The sequence below is a fragment of a genome, unplaced genomic scaffold (genome assembly GCF_019419815.1).
Source record: "Pyrus x bretschneideri cultivar Hongxiangsu unplaced genomic scaffold, Pyrus_bretschneideri_v1 Contig55, whole genome shotgun sequence".
Lineage (NCBI taxonomy): Eukaryota > Viridiplantae > Streptophyta > Magnoliopsida > Rosales > Rosaceae > Pyrus > Pyrus x bretschneideri.
The window spans coordinates 863,655-876,774 of NW_025999793.1; positions in this window are offsets into that span (position 1 = coordinate 863,655).

A 13,120-nucleotide genomic window follows, 5' to 3' on the forward strand; every position below is an offset into this window, starting at 1 on the left:
GCGTGTGGACGGAACGTGGATCGTTGGATAAAAATTAAACAGTTAAAAACGAATCCATCATAATGAGTTTAGGGTGAAACCGAGTCATAAATAACCCGTCAATTAATTCAAATGGTACCCGACATGAATTCAAAATTTCTCGGGATTTAAACTATTCCCCTCCTAACATCAACACTTACCGTCTTTAGTAAGTCTTGTCTTTGTCCAAAAACACCTCTCCCATGTTTGCTTATACATTATTGCTGTAAAAAACATCCTTCTCATTCGAAAACTTGCTTTCCATTCCAAACCTAGTTATAGTTGGTCTATGCTTGTGTTGTCCAGCCTTACAGAATCTAGACAATAATGAAGAAAATTAGGGAACTTTGGTTGAAGGCTGTGCAGTTGGTTTCACAAAAAGGACGTGTTTATCGCTTCATTCGAGTTGGGTTTAGAGTGCTTCTGCGATAACTGATGTCATATTTAATTCCACCAGTGAATTTCAAATTTAGTGAGTTTTGAAAATGGAACCCTAGAATTTAATTTTGTTATTTCTGTTAAGTAGTATAAATTAAGTTAGGTGTAAGGTTAACTATGCATGTTCGTTGATGTAATTAGCTGGAATTTGTGGATATATGTGAAATTTTTTAGAAATTTGGGTGGGTTGTGAAGCATTGAAGCTATGTTGACCAGTTGTGTAGAGGTTGAGTCGTTATCTGTTGTTTTGGTAGAGTTGTAGTTTTGAGTAGAGATTGATTTTTGTATCTGAATTATTGTTAATTTTATAGTGGTAGAGATTGATTTTTGTATCTAAATTATTGTTAATTTTATGACAGGACTTGAAATTGCTTAAGTAATTATGCTCTGTTTACAGTAAATGTTGTAGCTATGAAGCTTTGGTGACAGGTTGTTGTTAGGTTATGTGTTGTTTATTGTTGATGTGTGTGTATTGTTATGTGTACAAGATATGGCAACCTAGGGTGTTAAACTAGCAACCAGAGAAGAAGAAACATATAGGGGAAGGGTTAACAACCTATCTCAAGCCCCTTATGTGTCAGGATTGATTAGGGAGAAGTCTTGGTGCCATTAGGGCATTATATTTGGCCACCATCAGGGTAAGGATGAATTGGTCCATGAGTTGTCACTTCGTAGAGTGGCAAATCAAGGGGTTAAAGACCTAGAGAGGCTGACGTATGAATAGGCTGTGAATTGAGCCGGTTCCCCAAAAATTAAGGTTGGTAGGTGAAAGTAGGAAGGGGAGGAAATAAAAAGGGAAAAGTAAAGCCAAGGCTAAGAAAGTCACCAAAAAAAATATCCGTGACTTGTGGGAAGCTTGAAAGGGCGTTTAAAGAGTGTAAAAACATGGACACTGCCTTCAAGTTAGGTTTGGTATACTTTGCCGAGGCTGTGTTAATAGTGGCAAAGAACAATGTTGTTGTGAATCTATACTACCTCGACCTCATGGAAGATATGGCTAGGTTTAATAGCTTTGCATAAGGTTCCATCTCCTTAGAACAACTTCATGACAGCTTCTCGTTTGTTGCCTCAAGGAGAGATAGAGGTGGAGTTAAGGGGGATGTTAAGGGAAATGAAGAGGAAGAAGAAGAAAAAGTTAAGGGAACAAAGAGTGCGCAACTGTCTGTATGGGGTTGCAAAGGATGTTCGCAATCTTTTTAGGTAATATGTGTTGATTTTATTGGTAATATTGTCTTTATTAATGTGATTGAGTATTCATTTATTGAGGAATGCGTGCAGGTGTGGACATACGAAATAATTTCCTAACTTGAGAAGCCCCTACATTACTGCAAGATGGTAGATCCGGTAGCTACACCGAGAATTTTGTGGTGGAAGACAACGAAGAAGTAGCCAATCCATGAGCAACTACAATTGTATATAACCTAAGAGCTGACAGGTATAACTGTATTGCAAAACTTTTGAAGTTTATGAATGAAAGTGAATGTTTATGAATATTGTATGTATGAGGAATGTATTTATTATATGTTGCTTTAAATGGCAGGATGTGGGGATTAGAGAAATTGTTTCGACTGAAGCAGAGAGGAACAAAGAATATTATATGTGGGGGGATGATGCGAATGTTGTGATTCTTGAGAACCTGACTTCGGACACAAAAATGTTGTTAGTGAGTTAAAAATATAGTTGAAGGAGTTGAAGGTGTCATTTGCACGGTTGACCCATAAGAAGGAGATATCAAACATAATTTGTTGAATCACAGTGGAAAAGTTGTTAAAGGTGGTGAAGGAAGTAAGGAGGGTAGTGAAGGAAAAACATGTGGAGGAGAATACTGAGGAAGAAGAAGAAGGAAAAAAAGATGTGGGAGAACAAGTTGAAGAGGAAGAAGAAGATGAAGAAGAGGGAGAAGAAGAAGATAAAGAGGGAAAAGAAAAGGAATGAGATAAAGATGAGGAAAAAGAAGAAGATGAGGGTAGTCAAATTCGTGGTAATGTACAAACTATTGTGGAAGAAGAAGAAGATAAAGATGAAAAAAATGGTTTGGCATGAGAGGAAGAAAAACTAGTGGGTGAAGAGGGGAATCATGAGGAAGAATTAAGGGATGAAGGCAAAAGAATGAAGGGGAAGGTGAGGGATCAAAAGGGAACAAGGTAATATGAGCTATAAAGGAAGAAGGTAATGAGTTTGTATGGACTGTTGATTAGGCCAGTTCCTTAAATGTATGCACGAAGATGGTTTGGTTGGAGAACAGGCACCATAGGAGTATAAAGATGTCAAGAGTTCAGATGATGACAATGAGGTGGTGATATACATACTTAAGGGCCAGCATGTGGGAACCAAGACAAAGGTCCTGTGCATAAGGGCAACGTCAAAGTCTGTGTGAACCAAAATGGGGTAGAGAAAGAAGATGAAAGTGGTTCGCCATACCATTTGATCTTTTGAAGTCACAAAGTGCCAAAAAATTCATGTCAGTCAGCCCAAGAACGATGTTGTGCAGAGAAGTGTTAAATAATTTGTTGAAGCACAATGGAAGAGTTGTCGAAGGTGGTGGAGGAAGTAAGGAGGGTAGTGAAGGAAAAACATGTGGAGGAGAATACCGAGGAAGAAGAAAAAGGAAAAAAAGATGTGGGAGAACAAGTTGAAGAAGAGGGAGAAAAAGAAGATGAAGAGGGAAAAGATAAAGACGCAAAAGAAAAGGAATGAGATAAAGAGGAAGAAAAAGAAGAAGATGAGGGTAGTCAAATTCATGGTAATGTACAAACTATTGTGGAAGAAGAAGAAGATAAAGATGAAAAAAAATGGTTTGGCATGAGAGGAAGAAAAACCAGTGGATGAAGAGAGGAATCATAAGGAGGAATTAAGGGATAAAGGCAAAAGAAGGAAGAGGAAGGTGAGGGATCAAGAGGGAATGAGGTAATATGAGCTATAGAGGAAGAAGGTAATGAGTTTGTATGGACTGTTGATTAGGCCAGTTCTTTAAATGTATGCATGAAGATGGTTTGGTTGGAGAACAGACACCATAGGAGTATGAAGATGTCAAGAGGTCAAATGATGACAATGAGATGGTGATATACATACCCGAGGGCCAACATGTGGGAACCAAGATGAAGGTTCTGTGCACAAGGGCAACGTCAAAGTCTGTGAGAACCAAAATAAGGCATAATTAGAAGATGAAAGTGGTTCGCCATACCATTTGATCTTTGAAGTCATAAAGAGCCAAAAAATTCCCAAGAAAGATGTTGTGCAGAGAAGTGTTAATTAAATCCATGGATGCAAAATGTGTGGTTGAGGTGATGCAATATTTCCATCACTTGAATAAGTTAAAGGAGAAAGACAAGAAGTTACTCATTAACGTTTTGATTTTATGTATTGATGAAATGAATACAATGATGGGGATAATTTTTTGTTTACATTGTTAGTCCGATTGCCTAGTTGGAATTCATGAAGGTTGGACACATTGATTTTTGAAGTCGACTTCTAAACCAGTAAGATTGGTTAACAGACGTAGGTGACTAAACCCTATGTGTTACGTAGTGATATAAATGTGTTGTGATTGTGTTGGTGTGATAGGTGAATTAAATTTTGTATATTGCAACACATTCACTTGCAGTCTTATCTCCTGCGGAAGCATGAGCACGAGGCTCAAAGGATTAAGAAAATGGTGACCACCAACATAACAGATTGGTTAAGTGTGTTTTTGGCTTGAAAAGTTTGGCAATTGTGATGTTAAGTGTGTTTTCGATTTGATGAAGTGTTGCATATGTTTTTTTTTTTTTTATATTTATTTTACACTTTGTGGATAGTTCTTCTAACAATGAAGCTACGATGAAAGGAATGCTGAATTGAGTGGAAAGGGGTCGTGTCCAAATAGTTTGAGTCGGTTCTGTACAAAACAGTGAAAGGGAATGGGGTGAAGTTAGGTGCATCATAGGTGGAGGATGTGGATAAGGTGTACATGTCTCTCAACCTTGATCATCATTGGGTGGCAATAGACTTGAATCTTAAAGATGGAAGAATATCTATGTACGACTTAATGAAGACGACCATCCACACGCGGCAAACGACTACAAAATTGGCTCCCATCACTCATGTCTTGCCAAATGTCCTCCTTAGCCTATCAAGAAAGGTGAAGAAGGGACCTTGGCCGATCAATGTAAGTCCAAGGTCCCCACAACAACAGAAATGGGTTAGTTAAAATTTCATTGATTTGTTATTGAGTTAAATTATTTAATTGTTTCTAAAACTTGTTGAATTGTTGTATTGCATAGGAGGACTGTAGTATTTTCACCTTCAAAGTGATTGAGTTGTTGTCCGCCTGCCTTCCTTTGGATGTAATTACGCCATCCAAAATCCCTGCATTCCAACTCAGGATAGCACTTGACATGTTGCACGGGGTTTACAATGTGTAGAGTGAGTTAAAATTAAGAATTTTATTCTAGTGTTAGTGTAGGGAGATAACGTGATGAACAATGTTAGTCTAGAAACAAAATTTTTGATTGTTGATATGTTGTGATGGAGATCTTTTCCATTAGTTCACAAGTTTGTAATTTTATGGGATGAATTTAATGTATTGGACAATTGCGTGATGACTTGTTACTGTTTTTGGATGAATTAAGTGGCATTCCTCGCAATTTTATATGTTGAATGAATATTTGTGAGAATTTATGAAACCAACTATTATACTAAATAAATGTTTGTGATAGTTTATCCAACCAACCCTTATTTCTTAATATTCTTCTAGATTGGTACTTGTATAATGAATGTATGTGGCAAGTTATGAAACAAACCATATTGTTGATTGGTCATTTATGAAACCTACCCTAATGTTTATGATATTACATTTTTAGTTATCTCTATGATTAATGCGTAAATGACATTTATTTCTCTAATAACCCAACCAATAAGGATTATGATAGTCTCATTCACAGATATTTCTTGTGACCAAATAAAGGCATATAGTAGTGAAAGAAGCAAATATATTAATTAAGGCTAATGAGTTCGAGCATCAATTGTTAAATTCTGAACATTGAAACAAAATTTTACAAATGATGAACGAAGATTAAAGAACCTATGAATTGCAAATTATAGCTACTAGTTAAAACATGAAACATAAATTAAAATGTGTTAAACATGAAATTAAACCATGAAGTACGATAACATACTTTAAACATGAAATTAAACCATAGAGACGCTTGGGATCACTTTCTCTACGTCATGATCATGTCATATGGCAATGTGGATTTTTAGAATGATCGAAACGGTTGTGAATATTGTTTTCTCTAAATTGGCTCTAAATTTGTGAAAAAAATGAAATAATTTGTTCATAAATAGGAAGAATGTGAAAAAAATAATAGAAACCCTTGTATGGAGATAGAAGTCCAAACCCTGTAGCAGAATCTGTAACGGCCAATACTAACCATTAGATTGTTGTTTACGTTTATGACTTGATTGGTCATCGTTGTTACGGTTTTGTAGGTAATTATTTTCCCAAAGTTTCATCTTTTGGTTGAATGCGAGAGATGAGCGGTTTAGATCGTTGACATCTCGTTCGAAATTTTAGGGGTTAGCCAAATATTGGTTGATGTTTTATACGTTTTAGAAATTTAGTGAACATCAAGCAAGATTTTAGCAAACTACAACTTTCCTAATGAGATCTCAATGATCTAAACTGTTCATCGTTTTTTATTCCAGTAAAAGATGATACTTTAAAAATAACCCAAAAAATCTTTGCGGCGATGCCCTATCAAAGTCTATGCGTAAACAACAATCCAACAGTTAACATTGGCTGTTACAGATTCTACATTATGGGTATAGAGTTTGGACTTCCGTCCATCATGAAAGTTGTAGGATGCGTTTCTATTATTTTATTTCACATTTTCCTCATTTATGAAAAAAATTATTTCATTTTTTACAAATTTATGGCCAATCTAGTGAAAACACTATTCACGACCATTTTGATCGTTCCAAAATTCACATCGCCATATGACCATTACCATGACGTAGAGAGTGTGAGCCTGAGTGTCTCCATAGTATTTTTAAATTTTTAGCATTTTCATTTTATTATTATTATTATTTATTCATTAAAATTCAATATTCCTAACATACTTCCACGTGGCATAATCTGAGCACGTCACGTGGATAATTGAGGCGGCAGTTGCGGGGAATGAAAATTTTGAGGAACCTTTTCCCTACAAATCTTTTGGTCTTCACAGAAGGTAGCAAAAAGAAGATTTTAGTCCCAAGTTTTCACCTAAATCCCTTCTAATTGGTGTTAACATAGTTCATTAACTCATATCTCTCTTTAATTGCTAGCTCTCCTTACATCTTTAATTCCCTCTCTTTAATTCCCAACTTTCCTTACATCTGTGATCAATCAGTAACTCCATTCAATCATGGCAACATCACCCAAATCACCTCCTCCAACCCTATTAAGTACACCAACACCAAAAACTCCTTGCGGAATCTTCTTTGATACACCGACAACCATAACTCATCATCCAATCATTGTTAATAACCCACCTCGTCCTATTTAATACTCCCACTCCCTCATATGTTTGTCCTACATCCTATTCCAAATCTCAAAAGCCAATCCCCATGAATAAACCCCTTGGCATAGAACCAAAGTGTGGCAACAAGCGGCCACACTCAGGCCGCAATGATGGTAGGCGTCATCATAACCGTTGAAAGACATTCAGTTGGTTGGGGAAATCGAACATATTTGTCGTGAGTTGAAAAATTGTTGAAAAGGCAAACCAAAAAATATAAAAATATAGGCAAGGGGGATTCTTGCCTCCATCCACCACATGAAATACTTGAACAAAAATAAAGAAATCCAAGAGCCGTACCTACCTAAGGAGGAAGTGGAATTGAGAAAGAAAGTTTATGTGCATGAAGAGGTTAATTCTTTTTAAGTTTTATGCCTAACTTGTTTTGCCTAATGATCAGCCCATTCATGATGTAAATGTACACGAGGTTTTTGTATTTTGTAATGATTCACTGAATTAAGTTTTTGCATGTGGGTTTTGTACATGTTTTTTGGTTCTAAACTATTTCTACAATGTTTGTAAGAGTGGATGTGGTAGTGGGACAAGTACATGATTTTTGGACCACAAATGTTTGTACAATGTCTTTAACATTGGGTGCAGGGGGATGGCAACATGTTTTCTTGTTCTCAAATGTTCAAACTATGTGTTTAACATTGCTTGTAGGAGTGGTGATATGTTTTCGTCTACTTGTCAGATTTTCTATCAATGGTTACTAGGAAAATTTATTTTGTGCTTCTGAAAGGACCTAACTCACAAGACTGTAGCAGAGCAAAAACAAATATTCGTAACTATTGATAAGCCTGCACAAAATCAAAACTAAATGTCACACCCCATTAAATGTGACTACACGTATGGAGGGAGGGAGGTAAGGCCCAATGGGGGCACATGCCCCTTTTCATCCCATTCTTTTTGCATTACAAATTATTCAATTAATCATTCCTATATATATATATATATATATATTTTTTTTTTTTTTTGCTTTGCTGATTATTCAATTAATCATATTAAAATAGTGAAAGTCCTCCTTTAGTTTTTAAATGCCCTTCATTCCTGTATATTTTTCTCACGCACTAATGTCTAAAGTTTGTTGAGTTGCATGCATTTGGTTAATTAGTACAAATGAGCATTAGATTGTCAATACAACAATTAAAGACAACATTAGACAATAAAGTAATAAAATTAGGCATTTTGTAATTAATTTTTTCAGCATTTGTAAAAGAACTAGCTTTATTTGTCCAAAAAAAGAGCTTAAATTTTTTAAGGTGCCCCTTCTTAGTTAAATTTCTGGCTTCGTCCCTAACTACATGAACAAAATAATTCCTAGCAACAACAGCACATCCTTAATATAGTTATAGAAAAAGGTTAAGGATTCTAACAGAATTTGGACTCAACTAGTTGTAAGTTGTATACGAACTGAATATACCTATAATAGATTGTTATATATCAATCCTGTCCATCCAGATTTTTATTGGTGTAGATAATTTAATGACATCTAAACCCTACAAATACAAGCCAAGGAAAATACAGGTCCTAAGACTCACTTCGCCCACAATCATGGCAACCACATATGTCATGTGTGATTCGGGGAGTGATACTAATTTCAATGATCCGATCGATCAAATTGCATAAGTGAAAGTCAAATTCAGAAATTACTCATGGTTCGTCACTGTGTGGCATCAAAAGTGCGACGAACATGAGTCTACCTTGGTTGTGTTACAAAAAAAGCTGTATGAGGCGTTGCACAAATCAGCCAATTACAAATGCCAAATACATAGCCTAAAATGTAAGTTTGATGAACTAGTTCTAAAGGAGGAGGAAGATGTATGTCATATGTCAATCACTTTATGGGCGACAAAGCTGCTTTGAAAAAAGTGTGACTCTGCTTTCTTAGATGGGTTTGAGAAATTTCATTCGTATCTCTATTGTAATTGCAAAGGGATACATATGATTGAGACTGCATTTTCCCTTACACTTGGAGGACATCGTAGGAGATGGTGGTGATCATAAGGAGCACGAGTACGTAAAAGCATCTCACAAGCCACCCAAGGATCCTTGAGGTCAAATATGTCTTCTTATATATTCATGACTTGTTGTTATGTACATTTTGCGCACTTTTTCAAGTATATCATAATGTCAAGCTTCTGTAAGTAACTCAAGTGTTTTTGTCATAAATGTTCATAAGCTGTCACAAGTATTCATATACATTCATCATATGTCACAGTTTGTGTAGCACATTTTCCAACACTGGTGTGACACTGAAACTTTCTAAAACAACCATGCCCACAAAAAAATATTAGTTCATCCCCCATCCAATTACACTTCAATGTCTACTTGCTACAAAACTTCACAACTACAACACAATGTATCACAACCCAACACAAGTTTTATACCTATATATCTGTTTGGGTCCAAAATATTATTGTTGGGCCGAGCAACAGGATGTGCTCGGCCCAAGGTGATGACAAATACTATGGGTCGAATAATAAATCCCGGGCCAGTTGGCTGGGTCGGCCAAATCCTATCCTAAGTAGTCCGGATAAATAGAAGAGGTCAAGGAAGTCCTGGTGCGACCAGGATTCTCGACCGGCAAGGAATAAAGCCTCGAAATGATGGAAAATTCAGAATCCCAGTAGGAGTAGGTTTGTTCGAGTTAGAGGTGAAATGGGACAAGGACTCCCAATCCGAATTAGAATGTGAATTGGTCTCAAGGAATGGGGTGCTATAAATACAAGAAATCACGCAATAAAAAACCCCTTCAATCAGCATACAATTGCCCTGCGCAAAACCTCTCAAACACCTTGAGATTTTTCCTTTTCTTTTCCTGCCGACACACCTTCAGTTTGGCTAAACAGCACTGTGGAAGCACCCGGCGAGCATCTTCAGTTTGGATAAACAGCACTGCTGCAGCAGAATCAGCCGACCGAGAAGCACCTTCAGTTTGGACAAATAGCACTGCGTTGAGGTCGACCGGCTATCTATCTAAGTCTCGGCCGAGAAGGGTTTTCGAACCTTTGTTGGCAAAGGTCACCTTGCTAGCCTTCTCGGCATAGTCAGGTGTTACGAATTGCATTGCTCGGCGTACTGGACGCCGAGTGATTTTATGATTGGATACTCGCGAGTAAGTTTCAGGGTTCGGCACTCCGACGACCGAACTACGTTTACCATCAAGACATACATCGTATTTGAGTACCTGTGCCCATATAGTTTGGTCTCGATTCGGCGTGCTTATACTCTTACGAATATAATCACAGTGACCGAATCAGGCTCCGACGATTTGTGAACTCCGTAGAATTAGTAGCCTTGTCTTCAGGCTATAGAACCCAGAGACCGAGAGCGTTCATTCCTCGATCGCAATCGCAAGATACAAAAGTCAACAGCGCGCTCAACGCGACATCAACAAATTTTACTCCTCGACCAAGCTCAGCCGACGAGTTGGCACGCCCCACATTCAACCGAAGGACGTAGTTAGCTTATTAGTTACTCGGCCTGCGCGCCACGTAAGTATTGTAATTTTTAGAGTCAACAATATCTAAATTTCAAATTCACGATTTCAACCAAGTCTAGTCCAAACCACATACCATTACGGATTAAAATCCCTGATTTATAAAAACCCATTGGAATTGAGCCATTCACCAACAAGCTCCCTCTCTACCTCTTTATCGCCCTGACTACAACTCTCAGTATCCTTCTCTCCGACAAAAACACATATAGCGAACCAAAAAAAAAAAAAAAAAAAAGGTATAAGATTTACCGGTCTCAATCAATCGACCTGAAATTGAACCTTCCCAACTTCACCAGCTCTTTCTTTTTACCTTTCTTTCTCGCCAAAGATAACCCTAATCTCCCCCTTTCTCGCTGACAAAAGCATCCTCACTGAATGAAAAAAATTTAAGGTGTAAGATTATCTCCCCAACTGGAATCAATTGTAGTCGCAACGTAGCTTTAGCCTAACTAGAATTCGCTCCTCACCCTAGCTTCATGTCTCTGCCTCTCTTTCTTTCCCTCTTCAAAGGGCGAGCATATCCCTCAGCTCCCAGCCTTTAACTTTCTCTCCGACAAGTACATACCTACTAAATAGAAAAAATTAAACTTTTAATTAGACTGGGTCACAACAACCTGGTTCTACTGTGAGCTCAACAAATCACCATCGTCTGATTGCAGTCCCCATGCAAAGTGTGTTTTTAACGTTTACACCTTAGAAACGCCCGAAGACTTAATTGACCATATAGTTTAATTGTAATTCAAAAATAAGTTGAGCCTATCCCTCTTCACTTGCAAAGAGGTCTCGGGTTCGATTCTTGCCAAAGACGAATTTGAACCACATTATTGATAGCCCATTGTAACATCCCACATTGCCCAGGAGAGTGGATCCTCTAAGCCTTATATGTATATTCCCATTTTTACCTAGCACAAGGCCTTTTGGGAGCTCACTGGCTTTGAGTTCCATTGGAACTTCGAAGTTAAGCAAGTTTGCCTGAGAGCAATCCCAGGATGGGTGACCCACTGGGAAGTTCTCATGTGAGTTCCCATAAACAAAACCGTGAGGCCATGGTCGGGGCCCAAAGCGGATAATATCGTGTTACGGTGAAGTCAAGCCCGGGATATGGTGGGGGCCTGGGCTGGAATGTGACAATTTGGTATCAGAGCCAATCCCTGGCTAGAAGTGTGTTGATGAGGATGTCGGGCCCCTAAGGGGGGGTGGATTATAACATCCCACATCGCCCAGGGGAGTGGATCCTCTAAGCCTTATATGTATATTCCCATCTCTAAGCTTTATGGGTGACCTACTGGGAAGTTCTCGTGTGAGTTCCCATAAACAAAACCGTGAAGGCATCGTCGGGACCCAAAGCGGACAATATTGTGCTACAGTGAAGTCGAGCCCGGGATGTGGTGGGGGCCCGGGCCGGAATTCGACAAGGACATCGGGCCCCTAAGAGGGGTGGATTGTAACATCCCACATTGCCTAAGGGAGTGGATCCTCTAAGCCTTATATGTATATTCCCATCTCTACCTAGAACGAGGTCTTTTGGGAGCTCACTGGCTTCAGGTTCCATCGAAACTCTGAAGTTAAGTGAGTTTGCGTGAGAGCAATCCTAGGATGGGTGACCCACTGGGAAGTTCTCGTGTGAGTTCCCAGAAACAAAACCATGAGGACGTGGTCGAGGCCCAAAGCAGACAATATTGTGCTATTGTGGAGTCGAGCCCGGGATGTGGTGGGGGCTTAGGCTGGAATGTGACACCATTGTGAGGCTAAACCCACCACCTCCCCTTAATATAGATAATATTGTTTGTTCAACCATATTTTGAGAATTTTGAAAATAAGAGTAAAAATCTTTTTGAGCCTAAAAAAATGTGACTTGTTTCAAACTTCCTGACCTCTCTCAAAGCCACTCATAAATCCTACCATAAATTTAATTGCCTAATTTTTATCATAATTACAAATATTTCATTAGAAAAACTTGAAGTGTACATCAAGATGTTTATAGACATCAAATATACTAAGTAATAAATTCAACTGGAATAACTGCGTACCCACATCACAACATTTAAGCAAGACTCAAAGTCAAGCCCGTATAGTCCACAATAACCAAAATTCTAATGCAACGCATAACCATAAACCTTGATTGGCATCGCACATCAAAGCGCTGACATAGAACTCATCGCATCTCTCCGTAAAAGAACATGTGGAACAATTGACGAACTCGGATTTGATCTCAACGATCCAACTACGAATAAAAGTGAACCCAAGTTTTACTTGCCTATTTTTACTTGTAATCAGAACTTGTATTCTATCTTCTTTTCTACTTTTGAGTTTGATCTTGTGCAATCGTATTCATGTCCATCCTTTTGTTTATTTAGTATAATATTTAGGATTCAACCAACCAAAATGACATATATGTTTTGATTAACTAAAAGAAACACATATATATAGAAAAAAAAGAATATTGAGTAAACAAATTTGATGTCAATGGATGATATAGTATATAATTCTAATAAAAAAAATCCTAGGAAGATCGCATTGCACTTCTCTTGTATTGATGGACCATACTAGTATTAGAGAGGTAATACAATTTTAATGTACAGATATGTAACTTCCTAACACTCTTCCACTTATGACATATGCA